At 45.4% G+C, this 17,096-nt stretch overlaps 1 protein-coding gene across 2 annotated transcripts in view; it reads left to right on the top strand.

Annotated features, from left to right (window-relative positions):
* CCSER1 (coiled-coil serine rich protein 1) overlaps positions 1 to 17,096 on the top strand; it is a 628,410-nt gene that overhangs the window by 199,152 nt on the left and 412,162 nt on the right. The window lies entirely within an intron of this gene.

Genomic DNA, 17,096 nt, shown 5'->3' on the forward strand with positions numbered 1-17,096 from the left:
GAAGCTAAGGGTGGTCCTCTCTAGCTTTGGGGCTTTTTGTGTGTAGTTTTGTGTTGATTTGAGTGTAGTTTTGAGGCTGAGTGTGTTTGGGCTTGATTGTGTTTGAGGGTGAGTGTGTTTGTAAGGCTGCTGGGGGTTGCTGGAGTACAAGCCACACACCCCCTTTGTGCTCACCTCCTGTGCTTAGCAGGAAGTGACCTTTTGCATTGAAAAGGCAACTGCTGGGCAGGGGCAGGGCAGAGCAGGGGCAACTGCTGGGCAGGGGCGCGAGCCTTTGGCGCTCTTAGCCGGGGGATCATAGCCGTTTTCTTTCCTCTTAGTGTGTTATTCCTAAAACAGAATAATGAAGTCAGAATGCCAGCAGGGGGTTGGGGGCTTTCCAGTGTATTGCACTGAGTGTCACATGTATGACTATCTGCCTTCTGGTCAGAAGTCCTGGATGTGTGCTCGCTGCAAGGAGCTCCTGGTTCTCAGGGAACGAGTACGTACCCTTGAGGCCAAGGTGGCTGACCTGGAGAAGCGGAGACAGTTAGATAGGCACGAGGACAAGATTCTCAGGGACAGGACAGATGTGTCCCACTCTAAAAATGGCAGCGTTCTTGTTGTCAAGGAGAATGAGGATCTTGTGGAATCAGGGCACCGTATTGAGGATAAGGGGAACATGCCCTCAGAAGGGACCTCTTCTTCAGTTGGTGAGCAGGTTTCCTTTCGCATCAAGGAACCATCCCTGGGTGGGGCGGGAGGGAGGCTCTTGGTAGTTGGTGATTCGATCCTTAGACAAGTAGATAGCTGGGTGGCACAACCGCGTTCTGACCGTATGGTGACTTGCCTGCCTGGTGCGAAGGTAGCGGACATTACGCGTGTTATAGATAGGCTGGTAGATAGTGCTGGGGAAGAGTCAGCGGTCGTGGTCCATGTTGGAACCAACAATGTTGGGAAATGCAGTCGTGAGGTCTTGGAACAAAAATTTAGGCTGTTAGGCAGGAGACTCAAGGCCAGGACCTCCAAGGTAGCCTTCTCAGAAGTGCTACCTGTTCCACGCGCAGGGCCAGAGAGACAAACGCAGATCAGGAGTCTCAATGCGTGGATGAGACGATGGTGTAGGGAGGAAGGGTTCAAGTTTGTTAGGCACTGGGATTCTTTTTGGGACAAGCGGGAGCTGTACAAGAGAGACGGTCTCCACTTGTCCCGAGAAGGAACCCGGCTGCTGGCACTTAAAATCAAAAAGGTGGCAGAGCAGTTTTTAAACTAAATGCTAGGGGAAAGCCGACAAGAGATAAAGTGTCTCTGGTTCAGGATGGTTCATCTCAGAGAGATGAAGGGCTAGGTATAACACTTCTACAGGGAGATAGATTAGAGTTGTCAACTGAGATGGAGACAAACAGTGCAGATGACCTAACTACGTCTCGAGGCAAAGTGTGCCGGGGAAGTTACAGGTGTTTATATACAAATGCTAGAAGTGTCCGAGGTAAAATTGGGGAGCTGGAATGTTTAGTGTTGGGCGAATCCATAGACATTGTGGGCATATCAGAAACTTGGTGGGATGAGGAAAATCAGTGGGACACGGTGATTCCTGGATATAAATTATATCGGAAGGATAGGGAGGGAAGGGTTGGTGGTGGGGTGGCTCTATATGTCAGAGAAGGTATACATTCCAGTAAGATTGAGAAGGTAACTGAATTAGATTCGCTTCTGGAAATGCTATGGGTTGAAATTACGGGCCCAAATGGAAACTTAACTGTGGGAGTTTGTTATCGCCCTCCAGATCAGAAAATAGAGGAGGATTATAAAATGATGACAGGATTAAAGATGGCTGCTAAACAAAAAAACTGTGTTGTAATGGGTGATTTTAACTACCCACACATTGACTGGGCCAATGGGTGTTCGAATCGGGGGAGAGAAAGTGAGTTTCTAGACTGTCTCAATGACTGTGCTATGGAACAGATGGTTACAGAACCTACTAGGGGAGAGGTGATCCTGGATTTGGTCCTCAGTAATGCTGAAGACCTGGTGAGAGATGTAAATGTGATTGCACCACTTGGGAACAGTGACCATAATGTTATTGAGTACAACATATGTATAAATAGGAAATTGCCAAATAAGACCAACACAGCCATGTTTAACTTCAAAAGGGGTAACTTTTCTGAGATGAGGGGGTACGTGAAGAAGAAACTGAAAGGGAAAGTAAAAAAGGTCAAAACACTTGGGGAATCTTGGAGACTATTTAAAACTACAATCCTGGAAGCTCAAATTAAATATATACCGCTGGTTAGGAAAGGCACAAATAGGTTTAGGAAAAGGCCAGCATGGTTAACAAGCAATGTAATAGAAGCTGTAAAAGGTAAAAAGGATTCTTTTAGGCAGTGGAAAACTAGTCGGAGTGAGGTTGATAAAAAGGAGCATAAGCTGTGGCAAAAAAAGTGCAAGTCTGTGATCAGACAGGCAAAAAGGGAATATGAGGAGCATATTGCAAAGAACATAAAGAAAAACAATAAACAATTCTTTAAATATATTAGAAGTAGGAAACCAGCTAGGGAGGCCGTGGGGCCCTTGGATGACCAAGGCGTAAAAGGATTACTAAAGGGTGATAGGGAAATGGCCGAGAAGCTGAATGCGTTCTTTGCTTCTGTCTTCACTGTGGAAGATAAGAAGTGCATGCCCACTCCGGAAGCACTGACTTTGGGAGGGGTTTTGAAAGACCTGAGTCACATTGAGGTGACGAGAGAGGAGGTTATGCGACTGCTAGATAATTTAAAAACTGATAAATCACCGGGCCCAGATGGCATACATCCAAGAGTTCTGAAAGAACTCAAGTGTGAACTTGTAGATCTCCTCACAAAAATATGTAATCTGTCATTAAACTCTGCATCTGTTCCTGAGGACTGGAAGGTAGCTAATGTTGTCCCCATCTTTAAAAAAGGTTCCAGGGGAGATCCGGGAAATTACAGGCCAGTCAACCTGACGTCAATACCGGGTAAGTTGGTGGAAACTATTATCAAAAATAAAATTAGTGGGCACATTGATGACCAAAAGCTGATGAGGAAAACTCAGCATGGGTTCTGTAAGGGAAGATCTTGTCTCACCAATCTGTTAGAGTTCTTTGAGGGAGTGAACAAACAAGTGGACAAGGGAGACCCGATAGATATTGTTTATCTTGACTTCCAGAAAGCTTTTGACAAAGTTCCTCATCAAAGGCTCCTAAGTAAGCTCAGTAGCTATGGGATAAAGGGCCAAGTCCTCTTGTGGATCGAAAACTGGCTAATTAATAGGAAACAGAGAGTGAGCATAAACGGGCACTTCTCACAGTGGAGGGTGGTGAGCAGTGGGGTGCCACAGGGGTCGGTATTGGGTCCAATGCTTTTTAACTTGTTTATTAATGATTTGGAATTGGGATTAAGCAGTGAAGTGGCTAAATTTGCAGATGACACGAAATTGTTCAGGGTGGTGAAAGCCAGAGAGGATTGTGAGGCACTCCAAAGGGATCTGTCAAGGCTAGAAGAGTGGGCATCCATGTGGCAAATGAGGTTCAATGTAGCCAAGTGCAAAGTAATGCACATTGGAACCAAAAATCCAAAATATAAATACAAGTTGATGGGGTCTGAACTGGCGGAGACTGACCAAGAGAGAGATCTTGGAGTCATGATAGATAACTCACTAAAAACGTCAGCACAGTGTGCGACTGCCATAAAAAAAGCTAATGCTATGCTAGGGGTTATTAGGAAAGGGATTGAAAACAAATCAGCTGGTATCATAATGCCTCTGTATAAATCGATGGTGAGGCCTCATTTGGAGTACTGTGTACAGTTCTGGTCGCCACACCTTAAAAAAGATATCATAGCACTGGAAAAAGTACAGAGAAGGGCAACTAAAATGATTAAAGGGTTGGAACACTTTCCCTACGAGGAAAGATTGAGGCGCTTGGGGCTCTTTAGCCTGGAGAAAAGACGACTGAGGGGAGACATGATAGAGGTTTACAAGATAATGCACGGGTTAGAGAAGGTCGAGAAAGATGTGTTTTTCTCCCTTTCTCACAATACAAGAACTCGTGGGCACTCTATGAAATTATTGAGCAGTCGGGTTAGAACAGATAGAAGAAAATACTACTTTACACAAAGGGTGATAAACACATGGAATTCGTTGCCACAGGAGGTGGTGGCAGCTACAAGCATTGCCAGCTTCAAGAGGGGACTGGACAAATATATGGAGCAGAGGTCCATCAGTGGCTATTAGCCACAGGAGATAGATGGTATTCTCTTTGTGGGGAGGTGGTGCTCTGTTGTCTTGGTGCTGGAAGGAAGGCAGTGGGAGGGCTTCTGGTGTCCTGGCCTCACTGACAGTCCTTTAGATGGCACTGGATTTCTAGCCACTGTGTGTGACAGAATGTTGGACTGGATGGGCCACTGGCCTGATCCAACATGGCTTTGCTTATGTTCTTATGTTCTTAATGTTAGCATCTGTCAAATGTAGATATATGAAGCCTGATCCAACCAAAGTAAAAAAAAATAAATTAGTTCCATTCAGGGCTTTTTTTCCCAGTGGGAATGCAGTGGAACGGAGTTCCGGCACCTCTTGAAAATACTCAGCAATAGTGCGTGAAAATAATATTATTTCAAAGAATCCCATATGTTTCTTCCTGATTTCCCTCTTGAGCGTTCATTTGTTACCAGAAGTGGTATCCTTGCAATAAATAACTTGTGGGGGAATTAGCTGGCAAGGAGAATGGCTATGCGAGAAGGGTAACAAGCGGCATATCTCCACCAATTTCTACCAGGTCCCCCTCCCCATGGTAGCAGACAAGGCTGGTGCTTAACATCAAACAACAACTTTTATTAAATAACAAAACTGCATGCACATACACTCAGAGTTATGGGGGTAAAATAATTACACATACACACACTGAGTCCTAGGAGGCTAGCCAAAAGTTGGAATAGAGTGGGGTGGGGGAAGTATATTTACCAATCAGAGGAGCAGTGTGGTCCATGGAGGAAGAGAGCTTCAAACGCCAGCATTCTCGGCCAGGAGAGAGGGTGGGACTTAGGGAAGAAACCCTAAGGGAGCAACGCTTGGACTCAGGAAGTGCGCACGATTTGAATGAGGCCAGAGCTCTACTTTTATAAGTAAAATGTGCCCTGAGGTGGGAGAATCCATCTAGCAGTCAGAACAAAGACTCCAATGGTTAGTTCCTGGGTTTGACAAAAGGTTTGATTGCTTTGGTCGATGGCTGCTGGGGTGTATGAAAGCAAATGCAGAACGTGTTCTAGCGCTGTACAAAAGGAATAGTTTGTCTGATGAAGTACACCGGAGCTAGGTTGTTTTCAGGGAGGGGGTACATTGTGCCAGGAATGACTGTCTATACTTATGAATGTCATTTGATTAGCTCCTCAGTCATGGACAGGAGATCTCATCATGGAAGGAGGGAAAGGAATGTGCTAAGTGGGGGTGACTCTGCGAGGCCTTTATTGCACTCGGCACCAGTGAGGCTGGAGTGGAGAGTAAATCCAATAGGTCCTTAATCTCTCCGCATGCCAATGTGGCATTCCTCACATGCCTGGTTCTCCCAGGCGGGATGTAGCAACGTCAGAGGCTCTCTGGTGACCAAACAGCAGCCATTTTAAATTCCAGAGGCTTGTCCACTTTTAATATCACATGCACCTATGTGAAAACTGCTGTACAACTGGCGAAGGCTGGGCTTGACTGCTTACACCACCACCTCTTTTACCAGAAAAAAAACCCCTGGTTCCATTGATTTCCAAGGAAGAGATTTAATCAACTGCTTAACTCCCCAGTTGAAATCAATGGGACTTTTAAAAAAGGTGTATTGGATTGTGCTTTTCCATTACATTTTGTTAGAAGGGCTAGCATTTATTCGGTTCTGCCTGTTAGCTGACTTTGAGCACAAGAGCCACATGCATTCCTGGGCCGTTTCCACACGGCTTACCCTATTCTGCAAAATAGTGAAATCTTGCACGAAGATGAGATTTTGCGCGAGATTTCGCTATTTTGCAGAATAAGGTAAGCCGTGTGGAAACGGCCCTGGACTTTCTCCCTGACTTGTCCTGATGACAACAAATGCTGTATAGAACAAGAAGGAGAAGGGAAAGAAGATTCAAAATAGAAAAGAAATGAGGGTTACCTGAAAATGCTAAACGAAGAAATACTCTAGCATCATTACAGAGATGCTCGCTAGAAAGTAGGTTTAATATTTTTATTTTACAGTATTTATGAAAAACATATATTTACTAAAACAAAGATGAACTCAGGTAACAGTCAGTTTTCTAGAAGCAGACTTTATGGCCATGACATTGGGAAGGAAGGAGAGAAGGAAGACAAGAAGGAAGCAGGAAAAGGGAAGAGCCTGTAGTGGCTTTCATAGAAGAAAATAGTCGAGAGAGAAAAATAAGATGCCCCCTGCAAATCCTTGAGGGTTCTCCACTCATGATATCTAGTTAATGTAGGGATGGGAACCTCCAGGCTGCAGAATTACAACTGCAGCCACAGAGATCAGTTCCCTGGAGAAAATGGCTGCTTTGGAGGGTGGACTGTGGCATTATATCCAGCTGAGATCCCTTGCTTCCCCAAACCCTGCCCTCTCCAGGGTCTACCTCTCCAGGAATTTCACATCTTGGACCTGGTATGAGCCGCCGCCCTGCCCCCCGTCCGGTCGCCACCCTCCGCTGTCCTTCCAGGCCCCTGGTCGGGTTTTCCCTTAGCCTCAGAGTTGGGCAGGGGAGGGGGTTAGAAGCACCCGAGTCCTCCCTCTGTCTGCTGATGCGTGCTCTCCCTCTCTCTCGTCAGCTCTCACACATCAGCTTCCTTCTCCCCAGCTTCATTGGGATTTTCCCGTTTTAAAGCTCTTCTCTGTCCCGCCTCCCTTTCAGGGCTTCCAATCAGCCCTCCCCACTGCCGTCCTCCCTCCACCATTCCCTTGCTTCCCCCATTGTCATCTTGCCTTTCCAACAGCCTTGCCCCTTCCCTCTCATACTGGCGTTCCTGCCCTTCCTCCCTGCCACAGCTGCGAGGCGGCAGGCTCACGAAGCCTGGAGTGCCTGCCCCCCAAGATGGCCACTCTGCTCGCCCTCGGACTCGGGCCTGCCCCATGCTCAGCTGGGCTGGGCTGGCCACTTTCCTCAGGGTGCTGGGCCTGAGCTGCTCCTCCACCGGCCTGACCATTGCTTCCTTGCACTGCTGGGAGGCCAGCCCTGCCACTGTGGCCCAAATGGCCTGACAGCTCCGTGGCGGCGGGAATCTCCCTGCGCTGCTCAGCTGGGCTGCAGGGATTTCCCCAGCTCAACGTCATCTCCTGCGGCGGCCCTAGGCTCTGACCGAGTTGCCCCCTTGAACAGGTAAGGGGCCAGAATGAAGGCTGGGGGGCTAGCGGTGGGGTGGCGGGGGACCAGCTGAGTCAGGGCCTGCCGGGCCACGCTCCAGTCGCCCCCAAGTTCGGAGTGGGTGGGGCCTGCTCCAGGCACCTGGCAACCCTAAGTTAACTACATCGTCCCAGCTCTGGATACTAAAATCCATGGAATTGGCCTATATAGAGAGAAAGGAGATTCGTCTACAGATTTTTGGGGGACTCCCCCTTGTTTGCAAGAAAATATTAACAAATAATAATAACAACAACAACATTTGATTTATATACTGCCCTTCAGGGCAACATAACACCCATTCAGAGTGGTTTACAAAGTGTGATGTTATTATCCTCAGAACAATCACCCTGTGAGATGGGTGGGGCTGAGAGAGCTCTGAGAGAACTGTGACTGACCCAGGGTCACCCAGCAGGCTTCAAGCAGAGGAGTGGGGAATCTCCAGATTAGAGTCCCACCACTCTTACCCACTACACAAAACTGGCTTTTTAAAAATCACACCAAACAGAGGAGGGTTGTCTGCACTTGCTTCATCCTCTCCTCACAGCAGAGGCATATGGAGGGCTATGCCTAGCAAATGAAGGAAGGGGGAAGCTGCTGCCACGTGAACCAGACAGGTGGTCGAGCTGCAGGTAGAAGGAGGAGGGCAGGGAGGGAGAGCGGGAGCCCCAAGGTGAGCCACGCAGATGGAGACACAGTGCCACATGCTGGGACATGAGTGGATTGGGCACTGATGGAGCAAGGTGGGGAAAGAATGGGATTCCCCCCCCCACACACACACACTGTCAGTCTCATGAGTCCCTCAACTGTTATATTCTATAATTGTGAACTATGTAGCTTCTGCCAATTTATTTTTTCGAGTATTTCTTCTCTGCTTTTCTTCACAATGGGGATGAAAAGTGGTTTACATACAAAACAAAAATATATTTTAAATTTTTTTAAAAAATTATTTATATTATTTATGCTCTGCATTTCCCACTGAGACTCAAGGCAGCCTACATATTGTAATTCAATATAGTTGACAGCTGGGAAATTCGTTAACCAATGCAATAGGGTATATTGTGCAGAAATTTGAAAATAAGCAGGAATCTGATACAGAGCTGAAACAAACATAAGCAATTTGACACAACATATTAAACTATGTGGAAGGGACCCAGGGGGAATATACATACAGTAAGAGACAGTGCACAATAGTATAGTCTACAGTCCCTATCCCTATAGACAACCAATTGACAACAACAAAATACATAGCATGAAGCCAAGTTGGAGGCTGATCCTTGATCCTTTGGCCTAGTTCACTTAGGGATACAGGCTGCAGGCTAAGGACTGCGTCATGAACCAAGACCTCTTTGGCTCTTGCTCTTTACCGTGCTGCAAAAGGGTTGTGCCTCTGGCCATACCCATTAAATACCTGTAATATTAAGGGAAACAGAATCACAGCCCAGATCTTACTCGGTTAGCTGAAGTATTTCCAAGATTTTCCTCCCCTACCCTAACTCTGAGATTTCCCCTTCCTTTGGCTCTCACTATTTCGAACATCTTAGCTGAGCACAGAAAATTTGAGTGATCAAGTATTACAAGTATTTTCTTCCTAGACATATCATACCCATTTCACTAGAAAACATGATTATTTGATGGATGCATTCAGGAGATGAAGACATTTAATCTGCTCATTGTATATGAAAGGCATTCCACAAAGCTTTGCATTAGATACGCAGAGGCTCTTGGTGTGTGAGCAATGAATTCAGCATTTGTAGATTGTCTTCCCATTTCCTAGTTTCCGTGTAATTTTATTTTCTCTTTGAAGTATGTGGAAGAGTCCAGAAGGGGAAACATTTCATTATGCCCATGAATTATTCAGTTACGGTCCTTAGTGTTAACATTACTTTAATCTGCTTAAACCTTTTCCTTTTCCAGTGTTTAAGTGATTCTTTGTTCTGAATATACACCATACATCTTAGGGGGGAAAAACTTGTTGCTCCAAATCCTTTGCTCTGACCTGGATAGCCCAGGCAAGCCTGATCTTGTCAGATCTCAGAAGCTAAGCAGGGTCGGCCTTGGTTAGTAATTGGATGGGAGAACTCCAAGGAAGACCAAGGTTGCAGAGGCAGGCAATGACAAATCACCTCTGTTAGTCTTTGGTTTTGAAAACCCCAACAAATGTTGCCATGAGTTAGCTATGACCTGAGGGCAGTCTCCACCAACACCAAATAATTTGGTTCCTTAATTTATATAACTATCCTATTTTTAAAATATTTCTGTTATATGTTGAGGATCTTCATGCAGGCTTTGTTCCACGTACATCCCAAGGTCCCAAACATAGCATTTTTGGTGGTTTGAGGGGACCCCTTGCTTCTTTTTTTAACAGGAAAAAAGCCGATTAGATCCAACCCATAGCTGTTGTGAGGGTAAAATGGATGGGTTGGTGGGCACGGCGGTCACATACATTGCCCTGAGTGTTGACAAACATTGAGATAAAACTTCCATTGGTAGTTATAATCCTCTGTCACATATAGGTCTGACCTGTCACAAAAATAATTTGGTTAGTTCCAGTGCATTGGAGGAAGAAAGAAAATAGCCACTGGCCTTCTCCCACACAAGTGCTTACTCAAGAGATTGCACTATCCTGCAGTAGGCAACTATTACACTTCTCATGCAATAGTTCTTGTACTTCCTCATGGAGATGCAGAAGGACATCTTCGAATAGTTTTCTCATGAAGCATTTTCACTTGAGGTGTAAAATAGTCTTCTGTGAGCAGAAGATACCTTCTGTATGCTAAAAGGCACTTTCGGATCAACCCCATGACTTCTGTGTGTGCATTGTGTTGCTTTCTTAAAGCTGCACGCTATGGTTTGTTCTCCTGCCTCCAAATCAGGATTGTAAACCAGAATTAAAATATAATTTGGAATCATAAATTGGAAGTACGAAGAAGAAACTTTAGTTTGTATCTCAGACAAAATGACAACCGCTACCTTGTTTCCGTTGGATAGCCATGTTTGTCTGTAGTTGATGAGCAAAGTTTTAGTCCAGTAGCACCTTAAAGACCAACAAGATTTCCAGGTTTTGAGAGCCAGGCTAGTGGACTTGAACCTTGCTCATCTGTAACTTCTTGTAAATGTCCAAGTGATTAAATTCTGAGCTATATGCCAGAGAAGAGGGGTGGTGGAGGGGAGATATGAGCTAGAGGCTATCTGGGGCTCAGTTTGTTATGACAAAATATGGTCATTGCACTGTGTGGATTGCCTTTTAATTTTCTCTTTTTGCCAGTTTGTCAGGCTGAAAGGCGGCACATACGTATTTTCAAGTAAATAAATAAAATTTGAGCTCTCTGTGACCATCTGAGTTGATACGTCATTAAATAATTTAAGAATCACTCATTCATTCCAAGTGCAAAATAGTAGGCCAAGTTTCATAAAATTCTAATGTAGCAATCCGGATGATTGATGCTCAAAGTTTGCAAATTTAAGTTTGAGTGTTTCCAAAATTTACTGCCGAACAGGAAGCCAGGCACAGTAAAAAGCCTAAGAACTTGTTAATAAACATCTGGTATTAATGGGATGTAGATTCATTATAATGTTTGCAATCAAAGCACAGAATGTCACAAACATTAGTCAAGACTTGGTAACAACATTGCTGTAATTTGATGGTAATTTGCCTCATTTGAATAAGGGAACATTGGATCATACAGAAAGACAACAACATATTTCCTGCATTGTTAATGGTAAACAAGATGTGGCAGGCAGCCTATCATTCGTTGAACACATGAACAAAATCTAGATCACATTTTGTAAATAAACGTATTAGAAGGGCCACAGGTGGGTGCTTAAGGTCAATCTTTCTTTCTTTCTTTCTTTCTTTCTTTCTTTCTTTCTTTCTTTCTTTCTTTCTTTCTTTCTTTCTTTCTTTCTTTCTTTCTTTCTTTCTTTCTTTCTTTCTTTCTTTCTTTCTTTCTTTCTTTCTTTCTTTCTTTCTGGGTTTTGCTTGCATTCAGGCAGAGATCATCAACTAAAGCCATCAGAGCTGTCTCTGTCCCGTGTGCTTTACATAAAAGACATGTTCAGTCACATCCATTTAAAGAATATTGGATGGCAGAATTTGGAAGACTGGTAGCTGAATCTGTAAGGGAGATATCTTTGAGTATGATTTTTTTCCACAGTCCTGTATCTAAAGCATTCTTTAGCTCTACCTTACAACTAAAAGTTCCTCTGCTGCACTTGTTGGTTTCCCTACTCCAGGTTTCTTCCCAGCGAACTTCCCGTTTTCTTCTTTTCCCGTATCTATTGCTAGACACTAGGGGTGTGCAAGCCAAAAAATTTCGGCGAAAGCCGAAAGAAGAATCTCTTTCGAATAAGCCGAAAGCTGAAACGGCCAGCCGTTTCGGCTTTCGGCTTTGTTTCGGCTTTGTTTCGGCGTTCGTTTTTTTCAATGGGAAAATGCCTCCGTCTTCCCGGACGTCTGGGGGAGGCATATTCCCACCGAATCAGCCCAAAATTTGTGGGGACCTTCCTCTAACCCCTCTCTAAAAGCCCCCCAAGTTTCAGACCGATAGGACTTTGGGGGGCCATGTTATGGCCCCCCAAAGCAGGTCCCCCTATCCTCCCATAAGAAAGCGAAGGAGCAGCATATTGTTAGCATGCTGCTGCTCATCTTCTTCATTATTTCCTATGGGGAAAAATGAAGAAGCAGGCTTCCTTTGCCAGGGGTAGCATTTTGCATGCAAAATGCCCCCTTACCCTCAGGGGCCCTTCTCCCACCCCTCCTCCCACCCCCCACCAAGGCTCAGCCTGCTCCCACTTGGGGGGGCCATTTCATGGCCTCCCCAAGTAGGTGCTCTAATCTCTACCACTGACAGCTGGGGGAGGCTTGTCTTGCCAGGGGTGGCATTTTGCATGCAAAATGCCCCCCAGCCCTCAGGGGCCCTTCTCCCACCCCTCCTCCCACCCCCCACCAAGGCTCAGACTGCTCCCACTTGGGGGAGCCATTTCATGGCCTCCCCAAGTAGGTGCTCTGCTCTCATCTCTACCACTGACAGCTGGGGGAGGCTTGTCTTGCCAGGGGTGGCATTTTGCATGCAAAATGCCCCCCAGCCCTCATGGGCCCTTCTCCCACCCCTCCTCCCACCTCCCACCAAGGCTCAGCCTGCTCCCACTTGGGGGGACATTTCATGGCCTCCCCAAGTAGGTCCTCTCAGCCCCTAAAGTCCACCCCTTACAGCCCCACACAAACCCAATTCCCCCCCAGCTGCCACACACAGACCCAAATCCCCACATTAGCCCCCCACAGACCCAAATCCACCCCCACCTGCCCCACACCCATAACCCCAGGAACAGGCTGGCAAAGGCCAGCCCTCTCCCTTTGTTCCCTATGCTGGGAACTTCTAAACTCTCTTTCCCTGGGCAATTCTGCACAGCCCAGGGGTGCCGCAGTGGTGGGCACACTTCTGAGTGCCAGCTGGTCCCTGTGAAAGAGCACCTGAACCACAGACACCCTCCCTCAAATTCCCCCACCACCTACAGAGATGGCTGGTCAGCCAGCCCCATTGTTCCCTATGATGGGAACCAACTGCACAACAAAGAATAAAACACGAACAACACAAAATAAAGTTTTTTAAAAATTATTTTCTCCCTTTCAAAGTACAAGTAGGCAAAGCATTATGACACATTACACCAGCAGTCCCCCACACAGAAAAATTAACACAACTCACTTAACATCAGAGAATCACAAAACACGATTCCTGTCAAAAACACTTTATTTCTTGAACAGCTTTAGGTTACACAGCAGGGGGGCACACCAAAGGGCATGGCAGCAGTATCTTACACAAAAATAACACAACTCACTTAACATCAGAGAATCACAAAAGCACAATTCCTGTCAAAAACACTTTATTTCTTGAACAGCTTTAGGATACACAGCAGGGGGGCGCACCAAAGGGCATGGCAGCAGTATCTTACACAAAAATAACACAACTCACTTAACATCAGAGAATCACCCCAAAATATTGCTGTCAAAAGCACTTTATTTCCTTAACTGCTTTAGGTTACACAGTAGGAAGGCACAACAGGGCATGAAAGCAGTGTACTACATAAAAATAACACAACTCACTTCACATCAGAGAATCACACAAACACAACTGCTGTCAAAAACGGTGAAGTGGGTTGTATTATTTTGTGTAGTACACTTCTATCATGAACTTTGGTGTGCTCCCCTGCTGTGTATCCTAAAACTGTTCAAGAAATAAAGTGTTTTTGAAAGGAATTGTGCTTTTGTGATTCTCTGATGTTAAGTGAGTTGTGTTATTTTTGTGTAAGATACTGCTTCCATGCCCTTTGGTGTGCCCCCCTGCTGTGTAACCTAAAGCTGTTCAAGAAATAAAGTGTTTTTGACAGGAATCGTGTTTTGTGATTCTCTGATGTTAAGTGAGTTGTGTTAATTTTTCTGTGTGGGGGACTGCTGGTGTAATGTGTCATAATGCTTTGCCTACTTGTACTTTGAAAGGGAGAAAATAATTTTTAAAAAAACTTTATTTTGTGTTGTTCGTGTTTTATTCTTTGTTGTGCAGTTGGTTCCCATCATAGGGAACAATGGGGCTGGCTGACCAGCCATCTCGGTAGGGGGAATTTGAGGGAATTTGAGGGAGGGTGTCTGTGGTTCAGGTTCTCTTTCACATGGACCAGCTGGCACTCAGGAGTGTGCCCACCATTGTGGCACCCCTGGGCTGTGCAGAATTGCCCAGGGAAAGAGAGTTTAGAAGTTCCCAGCATAGGGAACAAAGGGAGAGGGCTGGCCTTTGCCAGCCTGTTCCTGGGGTTATGGGTGTGGGGCAGGTGGGGGTGGATTTGGGTCTGTGAGGGGCTAATGTGGGGATTTGGGTCTGTGTGTGGCAGCTGGGGGGGAATTGGGTTTGTGTGGGGCTGTAAGGGGTGGACTTTAGGGGAGGCTACTTGGGGAGGCCATGAAATGCCCCCCCAAGTGGGAGCAGGCTGAGCCTTGGTGGGGGGTGGGAGGAGGGGTGGGAGAAGGGCCCCTGAGGGCTGGGGGGCATTTTGCATGCAAAATGCCACCCCTGGCAAAGGAAGCCTGCTTCTTCATTTTTTCCCCATAGGAAATAATGAAGAAGATGAGCAGCAGCATGCTAACAATATGCTGCTCCTTCGCTTTCTTATGGGAGGATAGGGGGACCTTCTTTGGGGGGGCATAACATGGCCCCCCCAAAGTCCAATCGGTCTGAAACTTGGGGAGTTTTTAGAGAGGGGTTAGAGGAAGGTCCCCACCAATTTTGGGCTCATTCGGTGGGAAAATGCCTCCCCCAGACGTCCGGGAAGACGGAGGCATTTTCCCATTGAAAAGCCGAAAGAAGCCGAAACGTTTTGGCTTTTTTTCTTTCGGCTAAGCCGAAACGTTTCGGCTTTCTCCGAAATGTTTCGGCTAACCCGAAGGAAGCCAAAACACTTTTGTTTCGGCTTTCTTTCGGCATTCAGAAAGCCGAAACGCACATCCCTACTAGACACCTCTTTAGTTTGCACTCCTTTGCCCTACCCATAATCCCAGAAGAGGAGGGGACACAGTGTGCAGTTGCTGACATTAATGCTACTTACTTTCATAGCAAGGCCCTACTGGGGATATTTATTTACCTTAGGATTTTTATAACCTTTAAACCAGAACTCTTTTGGAAATTTACAGCGGTATTGGGCGAGTAATAAGTATTCTTAGATTGCCTTAATTTGCAATCCTTGGTGTACTTACTAGGAAATAAACCCCTTTGAACTCAACTGGATTAAGACCAGGCTGTGAAATGCTGTAATACTTTGATGAGACAGAACTGAACGTAAGCTTCAGCTTCTGCAACAGTGAATTGGCTTCTTTTTTCTGCAGTGTATCTAGTACCTCTTGAAGTATGTGTGCGCTAAAGAAAGACCCTGCTAAGAGGAAAGCTGTGTTTTAAAATTTCTAAGGGGCTATTTCAAAGTCAATGGAGAGTTTTATTAAACCTCTTGCTGAAACGTTTTCCTGCAGGCAATGTTTAAGTCTGGGGGCAGGGGGGACTTAAAGAAGAAAAACCAGAAAATACATGTCAGCATTCATCTGCCAGAATTTCTTTGGAACTTGGATGAGAAATTTCTTCCTCATTGCTTCCCTCCTAACCAAAGCAGAGTTATTTAATGGGGTAACCTTGATTAAAAGAGTTGTAAGGACCACTTTTCTGAAATTCTCTTGCTGTGTTGGACAGGTTCTTTGGAGAGGTAGCATAGGAATTTTCTAAATAAAGAAATAAAATCCGGCTGATACAGACTTGCCCCTTCTAGGGAGTTTCGATGCTACTGGGAAGTGATGTCATCACGCAGGTCACAGCCCACCCTGGGAGCGCTCCTGCCTGAATCGGGCTGCTGTGGAGCGTGGCAGTGCTCTCGCACTATGCAGCAGCCTGATTTGGGCCTGAATGCGGGGCAATTCGGGCTGAATCATGTCTGAATTGGCCTGGATTCAGCCTCTGTGGAGCATAGCAGTGCTCCTGCATTATGCTGTGGCCCGATTAGGGCCTGATTCGGCCCAAATCCAGGCCGATTCGAGCAGAATTGGGCCCGGATCCAGCCGCTGCTGATGTAGACATCCGGCTGATACAGACTTGCCCCTTCTAGGGAGTTTTGATGCTACTAAACATGCCATGTATATTTGTTTTTGTGTTTTATTTCAGAAAGAGCTCATCTTTACCTGTAACTTAATGCTTGCTTTTCAAATTTCTGCTACCATACTGTATCTCTTTCAATGAATGTCCTAACTGTGGTTCCTTATTGTACTTTGCTTAGTGAATGTCCCAGCTGTTGATTATATTGTATTTTCATTTGCACTGTGTAATCCGGCTGGAATCTCTGTGAGAGAGGTAGTCTATAAATAAATAATAATAACTATGGATACCGGAGAAGGAACCTAAGATCTTGTACAACAAATACACATGCAGAGTTACAGTCCCTCCCTATAACAAGCTTTCGAGAGAGATGCTGGTCTACCAAAATACTTTGCTTCCCAAGAGCTGCTTTTTTATGTGATAGAGGCAGAGTAGAAAAAGAGTGTAACCTTTTCAGTGTGTCACAAGATGAATTTGAACCTGCAACTCAGAAAACCCTTTCCTAAACACAGGCATGTGCTCCAGCTGACATTTTTTCTGGAGCCTCAATGTGTATTTATCTCTGTATTTCCTGGCTGGCCTTTATTGAAAACAGAATGCTGGACACGATACCTTCAGCTGTGATCCATCAGTGCTTTTCTTAGAGCCTCCTATTAATTAATTTGAAAGTTTTCCTGTACAAACCTAAATCATTACATCCTTCTAAGCCAATTGGTTTAGAAAAGCATAACTCTGCTTAGGATTGCACTGTTGTATGTTGCCTGATGACTCGCGCACAGTTTCCATGGGAAGTCTATGCATGCTTCCTGAACAACATTAAAGAAACAAAATAAAAACTGTCTGTGCTTTGGTTTTTGTTGTCCTTTTCTTCGTACCCTGATACAGAAGTACAGTCGTCACTGGTCCTTATCCGAACTGATGGTCAATGGCAATCAACCCTCCATGCCTTTACGGTCACGAAAAGACTTATACTACAATGCTGGAGAGACCAAGCCCATTGTAACTCATTGGACTGAGGATTTTATTAACGTATCAACATTTGATCGTATCGCATATAGACGGCAATTGCATATGGACTTATTTTTAGATATTTGGCAACCTCTGTATA

Source organism: Eublepharis macularius, chromosome 10, assembly GCF_028583425.1.
Source record: "Eublepharis macularius isolate TG4126 chromosome 10, MPM_Emac_v1.0, whole genome shotgun sequence".
Lineage (NCBI taxonomy): Eukaryota > Metazoa > Chordata > Lepidosauria > Squamata > Eublepharidae > Eublepharis > Eublepharis macularius.